Here is an 18,047-nt window from a genome sequence, read left to right as displayed (position 1 = left end):
GTAGATTTTGATTACCTCGTTGATTTTGCATTTGGGGGATCATAAAAAAAATCACCATACAACCCATTTCTTATCCATAGTAAGCAATTTTCAAGATGAAAAAGATTCAACCGTGACCTGTTTTAGAGCTGTGGTTGCTCCAACACAACCTCCCCCACCCTACTAACAGTTTTGGAGCTAGAAAATTATCTGGTGCATTCACTTTACCAAAGTTTGCAAAGTTTCTTAAAAAGAACTTTATCTACTCACTAATTTGAAGGGCATTCGACCAGGAGATTTCTGATGTGTAAAATCATCAGAAATCTCCTTCAAGTTCTGCTCCCGAGCTCTTGTGTTCTTGCTAGTATAGCCAGTTCATTCAGTCGCTCCTGCCCTATCATTCTTCTCATGTAGTTCTTGATTCATTTAAATTTAGCGGTTCATTTAAAATGAACAGTCTGCTGTTGTCACGGTGAACAGCTGTCACGGCAGTACAGTAGCCTGTACACCTCATCTGAAGGTAATCATTAGTATTTCACAATTGGCATTTTCGCTATTTAAGATACTGCAGTGTGTGAACAACAGCAGTTGAGAGGCGAAGGTTATCGATATTCCTTATGTAGGCCAGATATTTTGCCACAGTTGAGTCAGCGACTGCTTTTTTAAAAAGCCATCAATTCATCCATTTTCTCTTTTCTGAGTTTCACTATAAGGCATTCTGATTTGCTTCTTTGTAGCTAGAACTCCTCTTTACTCTCATCCTCACTATCTAGTTGTTACCCGACCTTAAAATTTCACAGCCAAAACTGGCTAACTGTTACGTCATTCTGCATCTTTACATGATAAAAATTAGACACTTGACATTTGACAACAATATACACAGACATATTTCCAAACAATCTTAGAAAAGACAATACTAGATTTACTGTCAAAGAACTGTCAAGGTACATAGGTTTGACATGCTTAGAGGCTATTGTAAAGTTTAAAAAGTGAGTAACCATGAAGCTAATGTGTTTGTTGAACTATGGGTTTATGAAACAGATTCCATGAATTAACTGCTAATTGAGTTAGGCTAACATTTCTTGCACCTCCATCAGGACCATTGTTATTTTGCTTTGCTATTTTTCCTTTGTTATTTCTGCAGGTAACTGTTGGTGAAATTTTAAATCTCTGTGGGGATGCACTATTCAGACTCTTGGTTTCAGTCGGCAGACATAGTGTCCCAAAAACTCAGCATTTAAAGCTGTTCCATACCTAGCAAACATTTGAAGATGAGATGGGCTTTTTGGGTTAAATTGTTAGCTGCTATAGTTGCTCGCCCATTTACAGTACACACATTGATTTCACAATTCCACAATTTTTCCTCAATTTTTTCTTGTTACGGTCTGACCTTGAAAGGCTCATAGCACTTGCATGCCAGCAACATTCAGCTCATTCAGAAACATCTAAAATGCACCGTATTCTACTTTGTTGTGAAGTGCTGGGACACAAAAACTTTTTTTTTTTCTGTAGCAATTATTCCATATACTTCCCCATTATTTTTTCATAATCACTGACTTTTTTGCCTCATATTAATATGCTGTATGGCTTGCAGGCATAGCAAGCAGGGTAGGGGATCGTACATGCTGTCCTTAAAGTTTGTGACTTATAGATCTTTGAACATACCTCAAAGCTTTTCCATCTTTTTCATGATGAATATAAATTATGTATCAGTGCTTCCCATTGAATACTGATTCCCATTGAATCCTTTTTAGACTGACAAAATGGCATGTCATATTTAGTTTTTGCCTGTACAATATTTCCTAAGATGTCAATACAAAAGGTCTTTAACTGCCAACAACAATTTAGTTTCTCCAGGCATTATTTCCAGGGGACTTCTTTTGAATTCCACAGTGATACTGAATGTTGAGAATGGTGAATGACTTCACGAGCAAAATACATTCTGAGGCTGCATGTAGTACTTCATAATTTCCACATATGTATAGTTCCTAGCGTTAGTAGACTCTTGTTGGTTTGGCTGCCCATTATTGCCAATTATGACTTCTTATGCTCATCCTCAGTGAATATATATGCAAATATGTGTTTGCAAGTACACTTCAGTTTTGCATTTGTATCCAGTGGAGTACATATAGACTTCTGTCTGGCCTCTGAAGTGCACTTTCTTCTTTCCTGTGTAGTTTGAAAGACTTACATTAGAGAAATCATGAAAAATTTATCAGCAGTATGGGGTAGGAGTGTTGTCACAGACCAGGGCAAGCTCTATCCACCCTCCTTCTGTCGGAGTTGGTTGGAGCTTTGTTTCATCGAGTATCAAGGAAATGTACTTTGGTCTCCATTATGGTCCCAGCTGTCACTGCACAACCCTAAACCCCCTTACCTACTCTTAGAGCTACCAGCCACTGCTGGGGGTTGGGGGGTGGGGTCAATACTCTACTTTCTCATTGAACAGCTGTTTACAAACAGGACAGATGCATGGTCTGAAGGGGAGAGAAACATGGTGTGATGGATGGGTAAGGTAGGAGTGTGGAGGGGGGGGGTGGAGGTTTGGTGTGCAGTACGTTTGAGAAACCAGGGTACATTACTTAAACAAAGAGTACTTCACCTGGTATGCAGCCATAGAACTTGAAGTATCCTCCCTTCAAGCATCCACATTTGTCTGCTTGAGCATAATGCCTTTCGGTCATTCCAAAGAAAAAGTTGGCAAAGGACAAAAGGTGGATATAGATGACAGACAACAGACAGAGAGACAGACAGAGAGAGTAAGAGCCTGGTTTGGGATGGGCTTGGACAGCAATTGGTTCAGCACCATGAAAACTATCCTTGCTGGTACAGGGCATAAAGCCATATGAAGCCTTTAACACAAGCTCATTTGAATTACCTTCATCATCTGGAACTATGGCAGCGAATGTGCTCTGCAAATGAAATATTTTGTTATGGGAAACTCTCTCTCTCTGTCTGTACTTTGCAGTAATAACAGAGGGAGCATATCAGTACTACAAATGTACACCACTCTTTAAAGTAATAAAGGTATTATGTACTTTTCAGAGCAACCCAAGGTCATGTTACTGACTTCCATCACTTTGATGCAAAACCAATTCTCATTCTGTTCATCATTTTAATTTTTTAAATTCTTTATAGCGTTGTGTTTTATATAATGTGACATCTGCTTGTAAGAAAACCATCCAGCCCAGATGATTTTATTTTAATAGGCAATATATTTTCATATGTGGAGTTTGTTAAATTGAATCAAATGATTTGCAAGTATTCAGAAATTGCTTGCGTTTTATTAACATGATATTAGTCGCCAAATGCTGCATTTGTTCTGACAGAGCATTTTACTAGTGTTGTTACTGTACTGTACAAGAAAAGAAAAATCTTTGTCCATATTTTAGAAGAAATGAGAATTTGTTGCGCACAGTAAGCTACAGTATGACACTGCTCCTGAACTGAATGCATTGGCAGCACACACTTGAGTTCACTCAGCTGAAACATGAAATGAACTAAATGATTTTACTTTAACCTTCGCATTGCCCCTAAATGCACAGCAAAAAATTCTGCCTAAACTTTTCATACATAAACAAGCTGTTTCACTCCCTCATTTTGCGATTTGGTTGCAAAAGCATAGCAGATTGTCTCTGATTTCAAACTAAAATGTGTATTATTGTTATTGTTCTAAAAAGAAAAGCAAGTAGAAATAATGATGTGGCATTATTAAATTGTGCATTCTATGAGTATTTCATGACAGAATGAAGAAGCTTAGAATTCTTAGAATTGTTAGAGTGCTTTATTTTTATAAATAGCATTTGGAATTAAACAAATCCAGCCTACAGTTTTCACATCTACTTCTAGATTATTCCTACTGCCAATATCCTAACATATTGCACTGTGTACAAACAGACACACGCACACACACGCACATATAAATAGTAAACATAATATAAATTAATTGTCAAGCTAATTTGCAAGCTGCATTTTAATTCTGTGTGTTCTACACCATAATTGCTGAATGCATAGATCTGACCATTCTTACAATTATTTCCTTTCAATTGTTGTATTGCATTTGCTAGCACCATTGCATATCTGCTGCATTTGCAATGCTTTGCATTGTGTTGTGATTCCAATGGCAATACTATGAAAGTGTCTGAATGCAGTTTTAATGGAATGCATATTCTTAAAGTATATTTTACATGGTCTGGCTCCTGTATGCTTGAGAGAAATTATTGAAGCTGTAAAATAGCCCTTGGGATTATTGTGGGGCAACAAAATTAAGAAAACAAGGGATATAAATAATTCAGCAAGAGAATTGCAGTTCTAACCTCCTTCCTTCAGGTTAGCAAATGAAAATACATTTTAAGAGCCTAGGAAGGACAATTTGGGCCACTTACTGCCATCGTATTTGTGGGCGTAAACGTTACTGGAATTGATTGGCAATTGTATTTTTCCTTTGTTTATGTGCAAGCAAATGTGAGCGTACTTTCTCTGTCTTCTGCTGAGTGGGATCAGGCTGCTTTGTACGTACCACTACTACAACATCTGACCTGCAATTGAATGAGGGGAGGGGTCATGTTGGGGGAGGGTGGTAGCGGGGGAGTTGGGATAGGTCTTCCCCATTGGGCATGTCAAAGGGGGTTGGGGCCCAAGGGGCAGAGCTAAGGCTCATGGGGGAGGTGGCAGCCCTTTCAAATGTGATCACAGCTCTTTTGGCTTCTCTTCAAGAGCACGCCTGTGCTCACAGATCCTTCGGCGTGTCCTCAAAGGCTGATACAGCTGGAAAGTGGAAAGAGGGAGGGAGGGAGAGAGAGAGAGAGAGAGACAGAGAGAGAGAGAGACAGCGGTTACTCTGTCCTACCTGCCTCATGGGTTTGGCTGTCCACAACCCCAGACTCCTTCTTTTCTGCTCTCCTCCTACTCCATTTGCTGAACCAGCTCTCTGGAGCTCATGAGCAGCCAGCGTTTTCTGCCTGGGGAGACCCTACGCTGATTCTTTTCTTCCTCCTCCTTGATCTTGGGTTGTTTGTTTTCACACCGGCATACTAGGTTTTTTTGTCAAACCTGGGTAACATTGCCTCTGCTCTGGAAGCCGACATTTGTACAGAGTTTGACCTGCTTTGTTTCATTGCCGCTGGTCTGCATCTACGGCTAACACCCAGCATTAACCTCATGCCGAGGTGGGGATAGATCAAACGGCGGGTGGCTTCACCTGGGAATTTGGCTCGGTCCGGACTCTCCTGGAAACTGGGAAGCTCTCTTTCAGCTGACTGCGGGGGAAAACTACGGATCCAAAACTCCAAGTTTCGATAGGCTGTGTAAGTGTGAGCCCTGACTTGCTGTTGTCTGCTGTAATGTCGTTCTGTGTAATTTCAAAACAAAACACCTAGGTGCTAGAAAAGTCACAGTCCCTCCAATAAGACTGTAGCCCCACAAATCCCCTTTTTTTCAGTTGTTCAGGAATGAGTAACAAAAGTGCTGAAAGCTTACTGTAGTATGCTTTGGTGACTGTGCTAGCAAAACTCCTGCGTTGTGGTGCTTGTGTCGTGTTGTGAGTTAGTCATGTTGTAAATAGACAGCCACATGGCTGGTTATCCAGATGAATCAAGTGTCACACCATGAATCATGTATAAGCCCAACAGTGTCCCCATTCTGAGCCGTTTCTGTTTTCTTAGAAGCTTTTGCTCCCAGATGACTTGAAACCTGGCTGCGTTATATACCGTAGCCCCCACCTCTTCTGTAATTATCAGACTCCACTGCGAGCTCCCTTGACCCTCAGTAAAACTTCAAATGCAATCAACATCTGGGAAGGTGTGACAGCGCAAAGTTATTGAAGGGGAAATAGGCTGTTCCTCCTTTTATTGCAGCGATAAGCAGGAAGGAAGGGGGGTGGGGGTGGGAGGTGGGGTGGGGGTGGGGGTGTCTAGTCCTCTGTTCCCGGTGAGTCGTGTGCACCGGCGCTCCTGAAGATGATAAAGGAACGCTCACCTAACAGTAAATATTTCCCCCCGCAAAGTCAGGGGGGCCGGCTTAAATATTTATCACCCGCAACGATCGCCGCTCTGGCTGCTTGCGTGGCACGTGGGGAGTTCTAATCGCTCCTCATTCCCCAGGTATGTCCTATAAAAACCCGGCTGATGTACTTCATTTGCTTGGGATATGGAGAAACACCGGGGCGCCTCTAAAGCCTCAAGTGTTACATAAACACAGCCTGGGAATCACATGCCCTGAGTCTTGTGAAATTTATTGCTAACATTTCTTTATTTGAAGATGTCCAATCCCGAAGAAGTGGCTTATTTTATTGTTCTTTGGCACCAATGCACAAAGCAACTAAAGCTTGGATGTCCTACAGGAAAGAGAAAGGTGAAGGGGGAAAAAAACAGTAGCTTAAAAATCATGGGCCCTCTGTTCAGTCCTGGGCCCCTGCTGTGTGTGTTTTTTTTTTTTTTTTTGCAGCCAATCTCTTGATCAATTAACATTTACATTTTAGACATTTAGCAGACGTTCTTATCCGAAGCGACTTACACAGGTTGCATTATTTTTTACATAAAATCCATTTATACAGTTGGATATTGACTGTAGCAATTCAGGTTAAGTGCCTCGCTCAAGGGTACAACAGCAGCTCCCCAGCTGACAATCAAACCCACAACCTTGGAGTTGTAAGTGCAGTTCCCTTACCATTATGCTGCACTGCCACCACAATTAAGGCTGCTGGAGTTCTTTTATTTTATTCCTTGAAATTGTTTTCACATTGGAATAGCAGGTATTCCATACGGCTTGGCCCATACTTATACAGTGCATAGAGTTTGGCACTTTTGAGGGTTTCCTACAGAAATAACCATAACAATCACAGTCCCCCTGCCCGTGTTCGTCTGGGTACTCCAGTTTCCTTCCAAACCAAAAGACATGCATGTCAGGTTAGGCATGTTCCTGCCATTGCCCTTGACCAGGGCACTGGCCTCAGAAATGGAGTTGGTCCCTGGGCGCTGCACTGTGGCTGCCAACTGCTCCTGAGTAACTAGGATGGGTCAAATGCAGAGGACAAATTACCCCCAAGGGGTCCAATAAAGTGTATTTTACCTTACCTGAACTGATGTACACACACAGAATCCAGATACAACTTCATGCATCTGCACAATAAAACTCCAAACTTTAGTTATTTTAGGTTTTTTTTCCTGCTGATTTTGTCATCACGAATGCTCCAGTCCCACAAGGAGTCATTCTCCCCATTGAACATTTTGCTACATTTTATGCCTATAGCAACATCTGATAAAAGTAGTCTGATCAAAGTAGCCGATTGCAGGGAAATGGACATGTGACGCTCTCTCAGCCAATGGAACATATCTAAAACTTGGTGGTTGCCATCTTTGTTTTATGTGGAAGCTAAGCTTGCTTGCAGCTAATAATTGCCAAAAAACTTTTTTATACAGCCGTAGGAAGCTCATTTATACTTCTGGAATGCGTTCTTTATCATTTCATATGGAAATCCCACATAATATTGTTTCGTTACTAGAGATGGGTATCGTTTAGATTTTGGTGATACAGGTCCTACAATGATATTTTTAAAATGATATGGTGCCCTGAACCTTCTTTCAAATACACAGAAAATGACAACATAACAGAAGATCATTTTGTAATTGCAAAGGCAAGACCCATTGTTCAAATCCTTTTGAGTAATATACAGCCACACTTTAGACAGTTTCTCTTTTGGCATTTTGACTGAATTTAAAGTTAGTTAGCTTGCTAATGGTACCTGCTCTCACTGACTTTTTCGACAGAGCGAATATAACATTAGTGAAGACAGCACCGAAATGAAGCACCAAAATATGCGTTGCAATTTGGTTCTGCAGGTACTGATTGCATGAAAACACATGCCATAGTGCTACCGGGTTTTGGTGCCCAACCTTATTCAAGACTCAGACGGCTAAAAGACTACAATGTAGGCCATATGACACATACAGGTTGAATGACCACATTCTCTTCACATTATAAGATGAAAAACAGGAGCCAAGTGAAATAATTTAGGAAACACTGGCCGGCATGGCTTTTGAATATAGCTTGTTTAATTTCTGTGAGATAAGAAAGCCAATATTGTTCATTGTAACTTGGCCTCTTTTTGATATCAATGCATTTAACGACAGGCCTAGGTATAGCCGGTTTTAACTAATGACTTATTGATAGTACTTTGTATGCATGAGTAACTTGGCATTTTTGTACGTTGAAAATGTTTTTTGTTGAGATACTATAGGCTTGCCTTCCCAAATTTCCAAGAATGAGTCTATACTCAGTATTTAGGATGCCACGGATTTCAGCTGTCAGTCTTAATTTCATCAGTTGGAAAAGGTTACCTTTACTAAAGGAGTCATTTGTCATACCGATCATTACAGAAAATGAAAGCAGCCGTTGAAAATTGATCTGACTGATTAAAAAATCTGCGTTGTGGATATGGGACAGTCAATCTTCAATGCAAGCATTTTCATATGTGGCATAATGCGACAGAGATATTAAAAGTGTCAATTAAAAGAACGTTAACATCTGGTTACAATTCAGGATTTGCAGTTATGCTTGGGATTAAAACCAGCATCCGTGAAAGCCTCAGTCTGCAGTTTGAGGTGCCCTCTCTTAAATTGGTGGCCTGTGCTCGTAGTTGAACCCTTTTTGGTGACGGGTCAGGTGCAGCCTTCTGTTTCAGGCCTTTTCTCCTCATGGTAATGGTTTCATTATTAACTCCCCCAGACGGGAACAGCCTTAATTATGTGCATGTTTACAGCTCATAGACACACACAATGGCTAAGGGCTACTCAGGCAGAACCGAGGTAGGAGTGGGAAAATAGTGTTTAGTGAAGCAGGCAGAAAATGACGCAAGCGTTTCCCCTTTATTTATATGTATCGCCACCGGGCGCATGTTAAAGATATTGTGCATTTCAGGTTTTTAAAAGGTTATGAAGTGCAATACAACTCTACTCAGCAGTTTTTTGATTTGGCAAGCATTCTCAATGTCATTTTTCACACTAGATACATACACATGCAAGCATCTTATTATGAAGAAACAGGAAAATAGGGCCCCTTTCTTTGGCTTTATATGGAGCCAACCAAGATGGCTGTTCCAGAAACAGTTTGATCAGTAGTTTTGTATACCGTGATACAATGGGGATACTACTGTTTAGGGGCTAATTGTAATGGCACTTGCGGCAGTCATAGTAATTCAGATTTGATTGCTTTTGTTTTTTTGACTGTAGGTGACACCAAGCATGCTGTGATTTTTATTTCTTCCATAAACGCTGTTAGTGTAATTGGGGAAAAATCACGGGAAATGCAGTAATAATATTGTTAAAACACATTTGCTCCCATAATATATTTTGCAGCTGTTTTTCAATATCATAATGTATTGAGCACTCCACACTTTTTATGGTATAACCTATGTGGTATGATTGCAATTACAGAACTTACAGCCTTTTTTGTTTCTTAGCTGTATAATGCAGATCAGTTGAAATATACTGTAGAAAGAAGCAGACAACAGAGTGCATGGAGACTCTATGTAAATAGTTTTGTCATAAAATATTTAAAGGGTAACCTTTTTTCTGCTGTGTACATGAAAACAACAGCACACCAAAGCAACGACCATGACTGTGCAATGTGTACACTGACATTCATCCAACATTCATACCATCAAGAATGCAAAGTACATTATGGAATCTTTTGTATGGCACATTTGTGAATCAAATTCATCTGCAAACACTATACATAAACACTGATCTTATGTAACAAAGTGAAAGATTTGAAAATGACCAAAATATCTTATCTTCAAAGTTTAATCTAGTCGCAATTTTCTCGTAAAAAAAAAAAAAAAAAAAAACTAGAAGCATGTAGCTGAAAGTTTTTCTCTAGTCTTGTCGAGCTCGGACTTCACACAAGCACTTTCTTTTTTTTCTAGACAATATTGTTCAATACTTTTCATGAAGATTGTGCTTAGCACCTTTTTCTTATTCATATCTATAAAAATCCCATGGTGTCTCCAGATGCACACGAAAGGGTAGGTTTTTATCACTGCAACAAAATATATGAAATTTTCCTTACTGAAACAGCCATAGATTTTCATTTTCATTTCACAAATTGTAAGTAAATAAATGTACTTGCACACCATTGGTCTTGATAAACCATTTCTTTAACAGCAATAAAACTTTCTCAGATTCTGCGGCTACCATGGCTCTTTGAAATTGCTTCCAACTCCTGCTGGGAATAATTAAATATAAATTAAAAAATGTTTATAGAATAGAAAGGAAAAATGCCTGGATTGTGCACTTTGTGTCAACACCTCCAGATTCCTGAATCCTGTACGTATGTGGTGGTATGTTTTCTAGCAATGTTTTTTGTGCCAAAGCCTTCAGTATAGATTGCCGTAGATCACCTTTGAGAGATGAAAGGCGCTGGCCATAGCCTATCCCCTTGCATTGTATGTGACTAGTTGCATCAAAGAAAAACTCCAATTGGCTTGTCAATATGGAAGTGTTCGATAGCTTTATAAACACGGTAGGTTCTTCTTGTAGCTACAGGGCTTAGCTTCACAGTGCAATTTAAAGTAGGTGTCTACACAATACCAGAGCAAAGTTATTACATATTAAGTATTATTACCGATTTCTCGTCACTGGCGGTCACATAGTCAACCAAAAAGACTTGGGCAGTATTGTTTTATTTGTCACTTTATTTGAGTGGTTACATAATGGTGTGTTATCTGAAATAAAGGATCACACAGTAGTAGGATCACACGACTTCTAGTGTAGTATTGCAGTAGTACTACATGCAGAGTAAAGTATCACTGTTATATTATTTTTATTACTTTAGTCTACTGCAGGCTGAATCCAACTGAACTTGAAGAAAAAAAAATTGCAAAAGGGCCCTGGAAATTCCCCTCTGGTTTTCCCTCCAGTTTATCAGTTTCTCTGAAGCTTTACGAAGATTTGTTCTGTCCATTTGAATGCCATGTAGAAAGCAATTGCAGCCCCTCCGGAAACCATCTAGATGCTTACTCTTATTCCTAATTTATGTTATTTCTTTGACAAACTAGGGGTGGCATTTTAGTTGAACTGAAGAATTCTCAATGACCTTGAGTTCTCAGCGCAGCTCTCCAAACTCATCATGATATGCCGTGAATATGCTCAATCTGACACAGTGCCTCCGAGTTTGAATAATATTGCAATAACTTTTTTGCCTCCATTTTTTCCCCATTATTTAGTATTAATACTCAAATAACCATTGAAAATATAACGCTCATACCAGCCCTATCACATTGTTTGCTATACATCAAAACTTTTTCAGAAACACATATCCCCATTCTCAGTTAAATGTCTTCAATTGTACAATTTAGTCGCATATCGTTACACATTTGAACCAGTGTGCTTTCAGTAATTGCATCATATTTTTTGTAATGGGAAAATCAATCAGTTGTGGTTCCCCAAGCCTAGTAGGTTATCCATGTTAAACCAAAAAAGTAATCATAACAATAATAAAATAATAGCAATAAATAAAAACAAACTGCCAGATGTTGTTTTTTCCAGGTGAAGCCATATGTTTACTTAAACACATATTTTGGAGGTATCGACGAAATTCACTTTTGATGGGAAACACCATTTAATTTGGCTTTTGTGTGGGAACCCTGTATAACTCCTCAGAATCCAGCTTGTTATGAATGGCTTGTGTTTGGAGCATCGAGTGAGGGCTGGTGATGGCAAAATGTCTGTATCAAAGAATGGGAAATCCTTGGTGTTCCAATGATTAGTGTGTGTTTTCAAAAACAGGACAGCAGAAGCTTTGGCTGTTACGAGTTTGTTTCAGATTTGCATTGTTTCTATTATGGATTCCTCGTTCCCAAAGCGGCTTATTTAGTGCATATCCGTATTCATTTTTTAAACCTGTCTTTGCAACAATTCAGTATAATCCTTCTCTGTTATTTTATTCATTGAGATTTTCTCAGATTTTCCCTTGTATTTGGAAATAATAGGGTCTGTCATCAGGGCAAAAAAAATGTCTTATTGAAAATATTGATCAACAGTACATGTTTTATGGACAGTATAACTACTGTAGAAGTCTATAGAAATAATGAATGGTCATCACTTCCCTGGTTTAGCTTAAGGTGTTTTACAGTGAGGCTACTGAGTGAGCATCAGGTCAAGGTACTCATTCTGTAGCTGGCTGTAATCCACATAGATTGTGTGTATGTGAAGGTGTGTGTGTGTTCATGCAGCATTACAGGGATTGGAATAACCTGTATGTAGAGATGAGGTGATCTGTTGGGCAAATATTTCTTATTGAAAAGCTACTATACATATAACAAGACCAGGTTAAAACCTAGTATATGGCTGGACCTAACACACACGTTTGTAGGGCTGGCCCTGCTGTTGCGGTCTAGCCAATAATGAAGCAACTCTTTCTACAAACCCTTTTTGTACAAACAATAGCATGAAATGATTTGAGCTAGTGAACTAATAAAAGGGTATTTTTATGTTCTCTTGCAAATCCAGGGTCTCAAGTAAGCAGGAAACCAGCATCTTCTTTCCAATATGGCAGCTAAAAAAGATCATTTCTGCTGACATAAAATGCTGCCTGCTTGAATCATTTGACAGCCTTATAATTATAATAATTAACCAAAGTAAAGTACTGTCTACATTTTCAAAATGTCTCATGAACCTGCAAAAGTGCTTGTTCGGCAGACCATTAGTTATAGAAAAATAAGAAGCACAGCTTGTGTCTGAGCTTAAATGAAGAGCAACGTGACTGTGTGATTGCTGCCTAATTAGAAAATGACATGAGTGAAACAGTTAATTTATGTTTCATAAGTTTTGCTGGCAGGAGCTGCATGTTTGGCCATACAATTAGATTGAGTCGGGAATGTAGGAGAATACTTTTAATTTGTAGAGACATCTGAAATCTAGAACAAATATAGAGTAAAACCTTAGGCGATTTGTGGACTGACAGGTCACCTGAACAGGGTACGAACCTGGGAGTACTGTATTATGCATTTTCTAAAAGTGTCTAATCTCTGCTATTATCACTGTGTGAACAATGTGAACATTAAACAGAAAAATGTCCACAGATTATTCCACAGATTAAAAACTGGAAAAATACCTCTCCCTCTTTAACTGAACCTTGGGTTAATTTAAAATCAGCACATTTCTGTGGGAACAATATAATGAAACCAAACCAGTGGTTCCTTCTGGAGTAGTACAGAAAAATATGCATTTTAATGCACTGTTCAACACATTTATGCAATCTTTTATTCATGAACAATTCTATAAGTTCTCTTTTAAGAGTTCGCTTACTGATGCTGAGTCTTATATAATACAGTGTGTATCACCTCTCAGTTTCTTTAAACTCACAGTCTGGTCAATATTAGCTCAGTAGTGTATTAGTTATTCTTCTATCTAGCTATTTTCTTGTTTCATTTTCTCATTTCAGGTCTTTATAATTAACATATGTTCTGTATAACTTTTGTAATGTTATTTGATAATGCGAGACAGGTTACATTTTTTGTCAATAACTGACAAGTTATTATTCTGTATCTTGTTATGTTACATCTTTTAGTAAACAGAAAACAATTGAAGTTATTATGATACATATATATATATTTAAAATCTCAAACTCATAACTTACTTCACTAGTACATCATGGCTGTGATTTTATTATTTGGTCATTTTATTATTTGATTATGTAGGCTTGCTGTTTGTTTTTACTTTGCTATTTGTTTTAATATTTAAAACTACAGGAAGTTTGTTATAAAAAACCAGCAATCTTTATTATCAAATCATAAGGCTATGTCAGTGTACTTGTACTTCTGGCATTTCTACTGTTAGATCTCCGTGGATAAACAAAAATACACACCGTTGTTCTCACTGCAGCTGAGTAAGATCCTTGGCTCTTGTTTCTGTCCAGTCTACTTTTTTTGGTACTCTGAGTCTTCTTTTTAGTGTGTCATTCTTCCTCCTGAACACCCTGTGGCTTTGTTGTTTGGGTTCTATAGGATGCATTTTGGTAGAATGAGGCTGGAACATTATATTGTCCATGGTTTTTTTTCACTTTGCCAGTCTTTCCTGTAGGCTCAGATCCACGAAGCTTGAAACTCACCGTGACTCTGGAGAAAATGTCCTAAGCTGGGATTCAACATTTGAGTGATATGATAATAGAGCAATTATATTAGCCTGCAAGCACCTGTTACATTATGGAATCATCTGAGTTGTTCCATCATATTGCACTTGTATCTCATAGCTATTATAATGGTGAAATCAAAGCTAAAGCTATACTGTGTGCTTTCAGCTTCAGGGTGCAGACCTTATGCTAAAGAACATTTTAATTTCTTATTACGTTTAACTTATGATTATGATTTATGTGTTAACCCAAATGACTGGTGACCTGGTCTCAAAATATCCCTGGGTAGCTGTAGTAGTGTTGGGGATGAGCTTCCTTTTTAGACCTCGTTCTTTGAGGTAAGGTTCAACCAAGTTATTGTAAAGCACAGTTTAACACAAAAAGTGCTTGAAGACAAAGAGAGAAGGAGAGAGCGAGATAGTTGGCAGGTAATTAAAGGAGGGCTTGACTTAATATGCACTGATGGAAGTAACCCTTTGAGACTACATAAATTCCTGAGACACCAGATTGCAGAAAGGCGAAATACCTTGATTACAGTAAATAGCACTGTTTTTTTGTTGATTTACTGCCCTGTAAATGTGCTCCCTCTGTTCATATTTCAAATTGCTCTCATCCAGTTGGCACCGTAACTGAAAAAGATTTCACCAGAACATTTACATGAAAACCAACAACAATAAATATTTAATCCATCCAAAGTATCTTCTTGCCAGATAAAAGATGTTTTATCACCAATATGACTTTAAGCGTGTGTTAAATGGAGCACAGTTTCATCAAATAAAAACAAATGGAACAAATGCATTGCTTGTAGAACAAATGTTTTGTTATCAGATTTATCCCCAGCATCTAATACGTAATTCTGATGTGCATGTAAAACTGATTTAGCTGTCTGTAAATTATCATAATGTTCATTTTAAATTAGATTAAATTACACATTTTATGGAACACAGTGTGAGGTTTGCTCTCTGAATCTTACAATTGAATTCATGCCGCCTGCATAATCCTGTGTTTTCTATGACTCAAAATTAAACTATTCTGTGAAATGGAGGAGCACAATCAATTTACTGAGAGTCCTGAGGAAGAGATTAGCATATTTCTTCACATGCTCCCTGTGAGCCTAGAAAATATGGGAGACATAAAGCTTTGCATGATGTTCCATGCATCGTGTAGAAGCAGTGGTATTGGAAGAATTCAGAAGACTGATGAAAAATGGGTAACTCTTTACAATAAGGTCACATGAATCGGCATTAACTAATGTAGTTAACTACTAACTATTGAAAAGTGAGTCTGTACAGTTTTGTTAATGTATTTGTATTTCATTAGTTCAATTAAATTAAATGGCAATTCTTATTTAGATTTTTTTTTTAAAACAGTTAATGTATTTGTTAATTAACTAACTATACGTCTATCCTATGTTTTGCTCATGTATAAATAAAAATGTAACTAATACATTAGTTCATGTATTTGTTAACTATTTACTAAATTTCATGCTTAAAGTTACAATCACAAAGATTTCCGTTTCGTTCTCTTTGGCGGTACCAATGGTGAAAATCGGTAATTGCAGGTGTGTTTTTGGACCTCACTTCCCATAGATTCAACCGGATCCAACCAGTGTCGCCTGTGTGACGTCAGTCAGTTGGCACCTGGGCCACGCCAACTATTACACTTATTATTTACTGAATAAAAAATGGTTGTTATACAAGTAACGTTATGTCATACTCATTCATTGTCTAACATTAGGCTAACTTAAGCTGTCTTTACACTGCCGAGCTGGGTTAAAATGCTGTAGCAGACCTGGGGTAGAATTAGTGATGATCAATTTCCACAAATGTTCTTTATCTTCCTTTTGCTCGGTATGAACATCTTTACACTGCAGAGAAGAATTCGCGGGATTCGCTGTGGCTCGTGCAATTATGTATCTCGTGCATCATCATCGTGAATGATTGTTGTGTGATATTTTTGAAACAGCTGCCTTGTTGTTTCTGGTTTTGCTAGCTAAACTGTGCGAGAATAAAGCTGAGCTGGGCGTTAAATTAGCAATCAGAATAAGAAGAATAAAACAAAAACAAAGGATATTTCATCAAAAAAGGGCATCAAGGCTGAGGGAACATGAGGAAGCGTAATAAAATAATAACAACGCTAATCCATACTGCCGTATTTTTTTATTTAGTTTTCTCCGGCTTGACATCTTTTCACTGAAATCAGACGGTTTGTGAGGTCGGTACCTGTCGTTGGCGTTAGCTAGCATTTTTTCTAATTGTTAGCTGACATTGGATTGTGTTAATTACATTAGCTAGCTAGCTAAGGCAACGTTACCTGATATGAGAGATTGATACTGTGCGCAACGTTTTCTAAACTAATGTTGCCTTTATTGACATGGTCCGGTAGCTAGCGTTAGCTGTGCAAATAGCTATGCAATTTAGTAACATTACATTGTCATCAAATGTAATATGAAATCGACATCAACAAATAATATGACCTCTCATGTTACACAAAAAACGCATTAGGGTTCCATAACCCCCCCACCTTTAACGCTAGCAGACACCGGAAAAAACAGTACGCCGCTCACACACAAGTGAGGTGAAGAGCAAGCCTGTTGCGTTAGCTCCGCCTACCCTCTCTGGCGGACCAACCACTGATGGGTGATGGAAAACACGTCACTATCTATGCGCCGCTTGTGATTTTTTCCCAGGAATGTCGCCACAGACACCCAGTTCTTTAATCATAGATTATAATAATAATAATAATAATAATAATAATATAAATTAATATAATAATAGGCACAATCACCATTGTGTTACCTAATTCAGCGATAGATAGTGACTTAACAGACATTTATTTTAATAAAAATCTTCGTAATTATTACTTTAATTAATGTATTTGTACATAATGAATTCATGTTAACAACTACACTAGTTAATGCCAATTCATGTGACCTGCGTTAGCAAAAAATGTGCTTCATTGAATGCACCTAGCCAACACCAGGAGGATGTTTCTGTATTGCCTCATACCCATATATGAATACACCACCTTCAACCTATAATAATACTAGGAAGATCTAATGCAAATTTGAGTGGATCTCAATATAGATATACCCTATCATAGTTATATTTCACCTTTTTATCTATTCTTCACTTCCATCACATTATGCTAATTCCAGCTAATATTTATTGTTGATTGATTGCCTGAATATATTATGAAATGCACTGTCAGCAGAATATAGTTCACAAGAAAAAAATGTGCTTGTTTTTTGTTTGTAAAGCAAATGTTTAAATGAAAAAATAATTTCCACTTCAGTGAGTCTTTCCCGGTTCCATTCCAGCAAATAACAGTTTCTACACCAAATACAAGCTATCTGGAGGGTGAGAGTTAAGCATCACATGTTAAAATGCATAGCAGAACACATTCCTACGGAGAATATTATGGAGTAAAAATGGAAGTTAAGTATCGCATTCCTGCTTCACCAGCAGTAACAAAGTCGCTAGAGTGGCAGTAACAGCCACAGTGGGGAAGAGTAATGAGGCGAGAGAAGATCCTTTAACATCCCAATCACCCTGGCCATTGCGGAGATCCCCCTCTTATCTGCTAATGTGATCATTCTACCTGAAAGGAGAGCCATTTGTGTGAATCTGTAGCTATTTAGTCAAGCATCACTGTAGTTTATTTCATTATTAGATCAGCGTAACTCTCCGGAGAAGTGCCGACAGCTAATTAAGGCGCGGGAGAGGGGGAAAACTAGGTCACCTACTGATGCCACCATTGGCCAGCGAAACGAATGCACCTTAAATGAAGGAACACATTTGTGCATACACTGATGGGAGGCCAATTTATAATTCCATTACAATTATTCTGCTAATTAGTCCTCCCTGCATTGGACTGGGACCTCTGTCTGCACCTATGGAGATTATCCATCCACATTCTCACTTTGCATATCATGTATCTTA

The 18,047-nt window shown here is 38.3% G+C and overlaps 1 protein-coding gene across 8 annotated transcripts in view; it reads left to right on the top strand.

The window, feature by feature from the left end:
- large2 (LARGE xylosyl- and glucuronyltransferase 2) overlaps window positions 1-18,047 on the top strand; it is a 161,441-nt gene that overhangs the window by 99,479 nt on the left and 43,915 nt on the right. For 2 of the 8 annotated variants that reach the window (XM_035419454.1, XM_035419453.1), the window contains exon 1: window positions 4,774-5,285. The exons of the other annotated variants lie outside the window; for them this stretch is intronic. The gene's annotated coding sequence lies outside the window, so the exon portion shown is untranslated. Of the gene's footprint in view, window positions 1-4,773; window positions 5,286-18,047 lie in introns of those variants that run through there. 8 annotated transcript variants of the gene reach the window in all.

Source organism: Anguilla anguilla, chromosome 5 (assembly GCF_013347855.1).
Source record: "Anguilla anguilla isolate fAngAng1 chromosome 5, fAngAng1.pri, whole genome shotgun sequence".
Taxonomy (NCBI): Eukaryota; Metazoa; Chordata; class Actinopteri; order Anguilliformes; family Anguillidae; genus Anguilla; species Anguilla anguilla.
This window is presented reverse-complemented; position numbering and strand designations above follow the sequence as displayed.